At 28.3% G+C, this 9787-nt stretch overlaps 1 protein-coding gene across 3 annotated transcripts in view; it reads left to right on the top strand.

Annotated features, from left to right (window-relative positions):
* The window catches only part of Sox102F (transcription factor Sox102F), a 774977-nt gene that overhangs the window by 409248 nt on the left and 355942 nt on the right, over positions 1 to 9787 (top strand). For all 3 annotated transcript variants that reach the window (XM_067050634.1, XM_067050632.1, XM_067050633.1), the window contains one exon: positions 5181 to 5214. The gene's annotated coding sequence lies outside the window, so the exon portion shown is untranslated. The remainder of the gene's footprint in view (positions 1 to 5180; positions 5215 to 9787) is intronic.

Here is a 9787-nt window from a genome sequence, read left to right on the forward strand (position 1 = left end):
TCTCTCTCTCTCTCTCTCTCTCTCTCTCTCTCTCTCTCTCTTATTTTTATTTATTACTGTATTTACATAAAGATACTTTTAGTAAATTTGATCTAAGATCATAATGGAGTGATACAGGCATGTAGAGAAACTACTTATCGGTAGCACTTTAGTAATATTTCTGCATTAGGTCTCAAGGCCATCTTCCTCCCTCTCTTAAAAAAACAAAACAAATTCCACTATAGGAATAAATAATATCGAATTTTTTTTAGATATTTTTTTTCCTTTGCTAAGTTTCATCAACGGACCAATTGTTATGTTTTTAGGAATTATTGATTTGAAGGAGTTATTGATACTTTATTAGACTTAAGTAGAGGTACACATAATACTATTTGACTCATTTATGTCAAGATGAATAAAACCAGAATTGTACCCACCGAATGAAACTGAATAAGAAACATCACTAGGAATTAGAGATGTTGAAAACGTTTTTAAAAAATAGCTTTTGTGTTGTTTTTTTTATTAACATTTATTTATTTTTTTATCATTTCATTAAACTTTTACAATACGTTTAACAACAAGGCATGCTAAATATATTAAAGATTTTTGATAGCGGATGGTTAATCAATTTGTTTTAATGCTGGCAACTTTTATTGTTTATAAATTAACAAAAATAAGTATGTAGCTTTTGAACTATAAACTCTTTAAAGTAAACCGGGTTTATCGCTCGAGTGTCAACGCTTCAAGTTTTCTAATCGGCTACGAACCGGTTTCCATAACTATATTTTGGCTGTATATAAAGTTCCCAAAGTCACTATACACTTTCCCGCTTTAAGGATGAGTAGCTGTAATCACAAGTAAGCGAGTATAAGTCCCCTGCTTTAAACACCGGCCGTAAAAGTCTTTCTAATCTTTAACTTTTCCAAACGTCTTTCCTTTTAGTTTTTTTTGTTTGATTTTTTTTTTATAACTTATTATCAATGCAACTTGATAATTTTTTATTTCTATAGAAATTTTTTCATCAATAAATAACTTTATCACTTCTGTTACAAGAAAGCACAAGAGCTCGATGAAAAAAAAAGGTCTGCTATTTCACCAAATTTTTTTATTACTTTAATAAAATATTTCTAGTTTTTGGAAACTCCTTGAATGAAGGTGTTGTACTGGGGAAACCCAACCACTACCCGAAGACTGCCGCAGGACATCCTGTTATAAGTTCTGTTATTGTCACTATAATTTTTTTTCTCCTAATCTTTTTCTTAATTTAAAATTTTTTTCCATTAGAAGTCAGTTATTTACTTCGTTAAATTCATAAATGTCATTGTTTTTGTTATTAACTTTACGTTTATTTATTATTAAGAATTATTATTTTTATCTATTTATTTTATCTTAATTTTGTTTTTATTTTATAACGTTGCATATAGTTACGGGGTATCTTTCGTATGAGACTAAACGGGGTATAGGGGGCCCCCTATAATCAATTGTAAAAAAAATGAAGGTGTAGTTTTCATGAAATTTCCTATGCCGTAAATTCCTCACTATAAGTTCACTAACTACTGATTTTTCAGCCCTTTTTTAATGACATGTTGCTTTAAAAAAAAAAACTGTGTCTCAGATATTATTTATATATTTTAAACTAGTTTTCATTCAAGTAATCAAAAATTGAGTTAAAATTAACCCATTTTTTTTCTCCTCTTGGGATATTCCACAAAGAGGTTTGTGTCGCAGGACAGGCGTTCCATATGCCAAGAGGTGATTCTGCACCTCATATGTAACTCGGAATAGGAGAAAAAAGATATTTTTTGATTTATTGGAACAAGTCACATTTTTCGCTGACCAGCACACAATCACTCAAGGTCCAATTTATTTTATATTTTTTAATAGGAGTTGTGAAATGGAAGGGAAAGAAAAAAAAAAAGGAATAAATCGAAAAACTTGTAGTTAGTTTGTAGACTGGTATTAATTGTAAAAGAAAAGTAAAAGAAAACTTTAACCGATTATATCATATCATGTAAAAATATGTAACTTATATTTATCCAGTCACGGATTGATCAGTATGCTGTGTAATGTAGCGACCCGTTGTATTTGGGCACCATGAATGAATAAAGTATTTCTTTCTCTCTACACTCATTTATGGATGTTTTTTCAGCCTTCTGTTGTCCTAAAGATAGTCCATCTACTTCCTTGGAGCTCCAGATTGATATGGTCCCATCATTTCTGTGAATAGGATTATAGTCCATCCTTAAAAGAAATGTCCTCTTCAGTTTTTTCTAAACTTGGAATTTAACAAATAAATTTTTTATTTTAGAACGTTCATTCATCTCATAGAGATCATTCATCACTATTACCTATTTCCCACAACTGTATGGCAGATTGTAATATCTATCAATAAATAAAAAATTATTTTAGAAAAAACAAAAAAATAATAATAAAAAGTAAAACATATTAAGTTAACAAAAGTAAGACTCTTTCCTATAGATTCAGGTTTATCAAACCACATCTTCTAAAGATAATTTCATCTACTTCAGGATCGTGCAATTAGGAATTATTTATTATTATTTAAGAATTTCGCACTTTCTTGGCTATTGCCAAAAATATTCACCTACCCAGACCAAAATCAAGGGTTATTCTCAAATTTTAAACTATACTTCAAACCTTTCTTATGATTTTCGCAGAAGAGAACTACTTTCTGCCCTTCTAATAATTTTTGAGGCACTTTATGAGTATAAATCATATAATGAGTATAAATCCACTTCCCGATTTTTGTTCTATTAAGTCCATGTCTGCTTTGTTATTAACCGTAGTGTGATCCGTATTCATAGGACAATCCTAATATATTGTTCTGCTTTCGCCTGAAAGTACTTGTTTCGTCACGTACCGATAGTAAGGAACTGGGTAAGTTTTTAATTTATATAATAAAACTACTGCTTGGTGGATAATCTTGGCCTCACTTTTATGCTTCATAAGATATTCTTTACTTTCCAACGCTTGACATCCAGACGGTGTGCTGGATAGATTCTATTACGGTCTTACACTGACAACGGTCATCAACGTCTTCTCCACATATATATTTCCTATACGCGTTGCTGGCAACCACCTGATCCTGAATGGCCAAAGTGATTCCTTCCGTTTCGGGAAATACATATTCTTTTTTGAGTCACTTCATTGACGTATCCCAGTTAAATCCTAATTCGGACAAAGTATGGTAAAAACGAACATGTAATGATTTATTTCTCCAACTTTCAGTCAGTTCTTCGGTAGGGACCTCTTTATGCTCCGGTGGTATTAAATTTAAAGCGGTGACCTCAAATTCTCTCAAACCTCTTCAAATTCTATGACCTCATTGCTGACCATACAGGGGCATTATTTTGTAGGAAACTTAATGTATTATTATTATTTATTTATATCGATTAGTTTTTGACTAATCGTTTCCTGTTCGAAAAAAAAACACTTCCTTCAAAAAATACAAAAAATTAATGATATATTTTTGTGCTAAGGATCGGAACAAAGACTATACTTTTTTTGTTGCAAATGAAGTTTAGAATTAACTTCTCGCCTGTGTAATGACGATCCTGGTGCACATTGTGTATAGGGAACTGTGGCTTCGTTTTCTAAAATGTTATGTATCATGCGTATTGGGTATGTATAAAAAAAGAAAAAAAATAATAAAATAAATAAACAAGAAATAAAATAACAAGTTAAATATTCCTAAAAATAAATGGCGTTGATGAACAACAAAGTTTTACGCCATTGAACAAGAAAGATTACTAATATGGTATTCTTAGCCTAGATAAAATTAAACAGCTACACTTGTTTATCGGAACCGTATGCTGTTTTTAAATCTATGTTCAAGTCGTGAACACTGGCTGAATGAAGCGGCTGCTGATTTCTTTCCCGAAGCAGCGTATAAGGATTTCCTTTAATTGGGTAAAGGTACACTCAGGCATCTCAAGGAACCATTCAGACGAAGAAGCGGCACTTGCTTGAGGAAACGATGGCACGCCGTTGGTATTCATTAGGACACTCTTGAGTGCGGATGGACATTAACATCCAACTAACAAGGCACATTTGCTTGGCAGATTCTTCAGTATGATTGTAGCAGACAAGCGTTTAAAAAAAATTTACTTCAGTGAGTTTTAAATTTTTTACGTTGCTCAAGTTGAAAAAATTCATGACATGCACAGAAAAAAAAAAAACTATCTTCATATACTAAAACGTTTTATTTTATATTCCGTTTACTGGGTACAACCCCTTAAAAATAATTAAATAACTTTAAAAAAATATATTTAATGCTCTTTACGTCCGAAATTAAGTTTATAAAGAATGAAGTGCACTAGGACACAATGCTGATTCATACGCCAATCATTCGGTAACCGATTGGATATCTCTGTACTCTACTGATAAAACAAATAATGTAACTAGTACATTGCAATATTTCTTCATCCATAAAAAAAAAATCATGTGAATAATTAAATCGGTGATATTCTTAGAAGCGGGTTTTCTTACAAAAACTATTTTTTCTTTGGAATTGGACGTATTCAAAAGATAGTACCATTGACTGCTCCGACTTGCTCTAATTGAGTTCGTCTTGCAGACTTTTCTAAAGCTAATAAAGTTGTAAAAAATTAACTCAAGTCAACGGTAAAATTTATGGAATACTTCGAACACAATAATAAAAAATAAATAATAATAAAAATAAAAACTTTTTTATCAGATGAACAACTTTTCAAGAAATCAAAGGTATGTACAAAATTTACTGCAGAGCTATTTTGATATTGAAGTCTATAAAAAAAAGAAAGTTTAAAGCACCACTTTCCAAAGACGAAAATTTAAAAACATTTTTATTCTGTTGCTATGAATATTTCCAGGTTTCTCGAGGTAATAATTAACACATATAAACCTTTGTTTCTTTACAGATTAAATAACATAATTATTGGAACATTTCTTTTTTAATTAATTTTTTTTATGTGTTTATACGCACAAAGGGGAGGTATACATAGGGATAAATGATATATCCCTTGTCATATCAGGGCCAAAATATATGGGAAGAATTATTATAATTTAATTTTTTTTTTATTACAGTTATTAAAATACATGCATACTGAATTGTACAAAAAAAAAAAAAAAGAAGACTTTTTTGATCAATTTTATATTTCTATAAATTAAGATTAAAATATTTAAAACAAATTTATTTGTTTTAGGTGAATCCTGGAAACTAAGCTGGTCGTTCTAAAGGTATGATTATAAAATATTTTTTAATTTATAATTTTATATTTATAATTTTTAAATAATTGCTTATTTATTATGTTGTTTGATTTGATACTTTTTTGTTGATGTTGTTTTTCTATGGTAGTTATTATAATAGTCAGATTTTACTTTCAATTATCTATATGGAATATATAGTAAGGGGATTGTCATCCTGGATTATAAGAAACCTCTATTTTGAAATGTATAAGGATTAATCTAATCTCAATGTGGTAAGTAGAGATTTTATGATGCGTCCACGAGATTTTTTTTTTCACTAGTTAACTAAATAAAATAATTTCAATGTTTTTAACAAACATTTTCTGACTTACTTTTTCAATATTTATCAGTAAAAAGTTGTATTACTGAATATTAAACAATGATAATATAATATAGTTTAGTTATTAATTAATAACAACTCTTAGTAGTTTAATAATTTAACTAAACATGAAAGCTTTTTACTTAATTTTAAGGTATTGTTTGGTTCAATCCATTTGATTCTTTATGGTTAGTTTTTCGTAACACTATCCTAGAAAATAAAACATTACACAAAGCATCTAAAATCAGTTGCCTGTATCAGATTTTCACTAATTGAAATAGCAGATAAAATGCTTTCGACTAAGAGAATAATTGAGTAGTCTATTGTGTCAGCTGTTTGCCCTCTATGTCTCAGCTACCCTTTCATCTCCGCACAACCCCAATGCTAAAAGCCCTTTGCATCATGAATTCGTAAATTTTGACGTATGCCTATCTGTTTTCTTTCTTTCTTAGTTCTGTCAACTCGATATTTTTATTTTTTTATGATTATAGATTGCCACTTAATTAAAATTATTATGGAAGACGAATAATCTGTTTAAACTGTGTGAAAAATAATAACTATATAATAAAATAATTAATTGAAATAGAGATTGTTAAATTAGTAATTTGTATTTTAGACATTCTGATGAAGGTTAATTCATTAAGTACATAATGCTTTAATAATTTAAGAAGTTATAAAGAAAATTGACTAATAATAAATAATTTGAAAAAGGCAAAATGGCCTGCAATTATGTCGATTACCAATGTTGTGGCTGTAATAGTGTAATAAAATCCTTCAAAATGGGAATGGCTGAAACGTAGGAGCGTTAGGATAATAAAAACGTGTTGAAATCAAATGAATTTTTTTTATATCAACTGAATAAAACTGTCTCCAATAAAAATTTACGTTATTTTCTCTCTACTATTTAAATAAATTTTAGTGATCACCCTATATATCATTTTACTCTCTCAGCGAATCAAAACCTTAAATACTGAAAAGTTAGGAAAAAAAGGAACCACGATATATTTATATTTATTGCACTATATTGAAAAAAACAATACAATATAAACTATAGAATAATTGTAAATTACCGTTAAACAATTTGAGTATTGAATATTACAGTTACTAAATAAAAAGTTAGTATGAAGATAGTTGGCCGTATGAAGTAGATTGTAGGAAGATAGAACGTTGAAACGAATTATAGGATCATAGAAACGTTGATTAACAATAAATATCTTTCTTTTACTTCTTGGGTAAAATATAAATTAAGTATATGAAAATAAATATTAAGTTTTTTTTTTTTAAATAATAGAGTGGAATCTCATCCTAAGTTAATTTTAATCACTCACTCCCACTTTGCTTAAGATTTTTTTTAACCATTTTAAATCCCATTATTTTTTGTCTGTAGCACGAGAAGGACTATCGTTAATAATTTTAGCTTTGAGATAGATTAAGTCAGTGAGTGAGTGGCGTCTGTTCTTTTACATGTTAACCAAATTGAGATAAAACGAGTTTCCTTAAAAACCTGCACATAATATTTAAAAAATACGCATGCTTCCGAAGTGAAAACCTTACTATTCCGATTTAAATTTTGTATTGTAAACAATTTCTCAAGCATTCAAATATGTGGGTATAATCTTCAAAGTGATGGATAGTTTCATTTAAAAAACCGTTCGACGTACTGATGTCTATTAGCATTCCAATTAAAGCTAGTTTAATGTACTAGTTTTCAAAATTTATATTTGTAGGAGTAGTAGTTTTTTTTGCTAAAATAAATTGATTTATAGTTGTTCGTACAAAATGTAATAAACAAAATTTATATTCATATATGGATATCATAAAAACTACTATCCTTACAAAGACACGTGTCATAAACTTCTTTATAAGTTAAATTAGCTTTAATTTGAGTGCTGGCAGATATCTCTACGTCTTATAGTTCCTCAGATGTATTTTTTCATAAATCAAGCTTTATGGTCAAATAAGAGCAAATGAACATTTGCTAAAGAAAAACATCTTAAACTACTTTATAGTACATAACACTAGCTTTAATTTGAGCGCTAATAGACATATGTAAATCAAGTGGTTTTTTATACATAGATTATTCACAAGAAATTCCCTAACTACTGATTTTTATGTACATGTTTTTATGAAATGTTGCTTTTTAAAAAGCTATATCTCGAGAACTAATGAATTTAAATAGATCCATTAGGGCTCATATTTTACAAATTTACTCTACTTTAAATGATGTTCTCTTCTAGCACAAGAGCCGGGAAGAAAAAAAAGGCAGTTATCTCACCCCACTTTGTGGTTAATTTAATGAAAACTATGTATAATTGCTAGACAAAACTGATGAATCTGCTAAGTACAGGTAGGGGGAATTAAAAATGGCGGCTGTTTCAAAACCCTTAAAAAACATTAATTTTTCATTCGGAGCTCTATATCTTAAAAACTAACAACACTAGAAAATCTAAAAGCGAAAATTATCTAAAGAAGAAAGATTAGTAGTTAGTGAATCTATATCTCAGGAACCATTTGATGTACAAATGTCTATTAGCACTCAAATTAAAGCTAGTTTAATGGACTATAAAGTAGTCTATGACATTTACCTTCGTAGGGATAGTATTTTTTATAATATTTGTTAAAATAAAATTGATTTATAGTTGTTCGGACAATAGTTCTGATTTATGAAAAACTTTATTTCAGAAACCATTGGACGTACAGATGTCTGCCAGCACTCGAATTAAAGCCAGTTAAATTTACTATAAAATAGTTTATAACGTTTATCTTTGTAGGAGTAGCAGTTTTTATGATATTTGCAAAATAAACTGAACAAAATAACTAACAAAATGTTAATTTCTAGTTGTTCGTATAAAATGTTGGATTATTGAAAAAATATATCTAGACCCATAAGACGCACATAAGTCTGCCAACACTCAAAATAAAGGAAATTTAACTTACTATAAAGTAGTTTAAGACTCTTATATTCTTAGGGATAGTAGTTTTTATGATATTCCTATATGAATATAAATCTGGCAAATGAAAATTTGTCCGAACAACTATAAATCAATTTATTTTAGACAATTTCATGAAAAAACTATTACTCCTACGAAGATAAATATTATAATATACATTATAGCTCATTAAACTAGCTTTAATTTGAGTGTTAATAGACATCTGTACGTCAAATGGTTTTTGAGATAAAGATTTTTCCAAATAAATTTCCTAACTACTGATCTTTCAGTACGTTTCATACAACATTTTTATAACATTTTGCTTTTTAAAAAGCTATATCTCGAGAACTATTGAACGTAAATAGCTCCATTAGGGCTTACATTTTAGCAAATTTACTCTACTTTAAATGGTGTTTTCTTAGATTTTCTATTGTTGTTGGTAGCATTAAAGTTATAGAGCTCCGAATGAAAAATTAATTAATTTATAATCTTAACGATTTCTTGAGACTGGTAATTTTTTTAAAAATTAAATAATTTAAATTCTATCCATTATAGTTTCAAAACCTTTTATTTTTCTTATAAGTCCGACGTTTCGGCCAATCCGGCCATCTTCAGGGACAATCTACTTAATACAATTTTGAAATTATATAATTTATAAACTCTATCTCCATGCAGGCTATTCTGCCCAGGTCAAAAAATCAATTTCTAATTAGTCAATATTCACTTAAAACAAAATCAAAATCATTTATCACAGACACTATTCCTTAAAAACTAACAACAATCGTTGTGTCATCGAGTCATTGTTGTTTTGTTTTTTAACTCTTTTTTTTCTTTGTTCTATGTATTTATGCTTCTCTTATTGTTTTTTTTCTTTTATTTTAATTCACAGAAATCAAATATTTCTTTTTTGTCACAAAAGATTTAGTTAGATTTCTTTTAAATAGTTTTATGTTTTTTCACTTTTTTTTTTTTACTCTCGTATACATATTATAATTATTTTATATATATTTATTATTTATTATTATTTAAAACAGTACATAATGTTTTATATGATACAATTTTCAAGATATAGTAATGTTCTTTACAATAAGATGAGAAAATAGATAACCCAATTATTAACTATGCTTGAAAGGTGCTTTGAAAGCATCTTTTAGGTGTTTAAAGAAGCATCTGTTATTTTTATTTTATTTTATCTTTTTTTCCCCCTTCTTTAAACTCAGTTTCATTTTGTTTATTGTTACTATTTTTTTTCTTTCTTTCACATCTTATTGCTTTGTTTTATGTTCTTTCTTTTCTTGATAAATAACTTTCCATA

Source organism: Halyomorpha halys, unplaced genomic scaffold, assembly GCF_000696795.3.
Source record: "Halyomorpha halys isolate HHAL.00 unplaced genomic scaffold, Hhal_1.1 Scaffold66.1, whole genome shotgun sequence".
Taxonomy (NCBI): domain Eukaryota; kingdom Metazoa; phylum Arthropoda; class Insecta; order Hemiptera; family Pentatomidae; genus Halyomorpha; species Halyomorpha halys.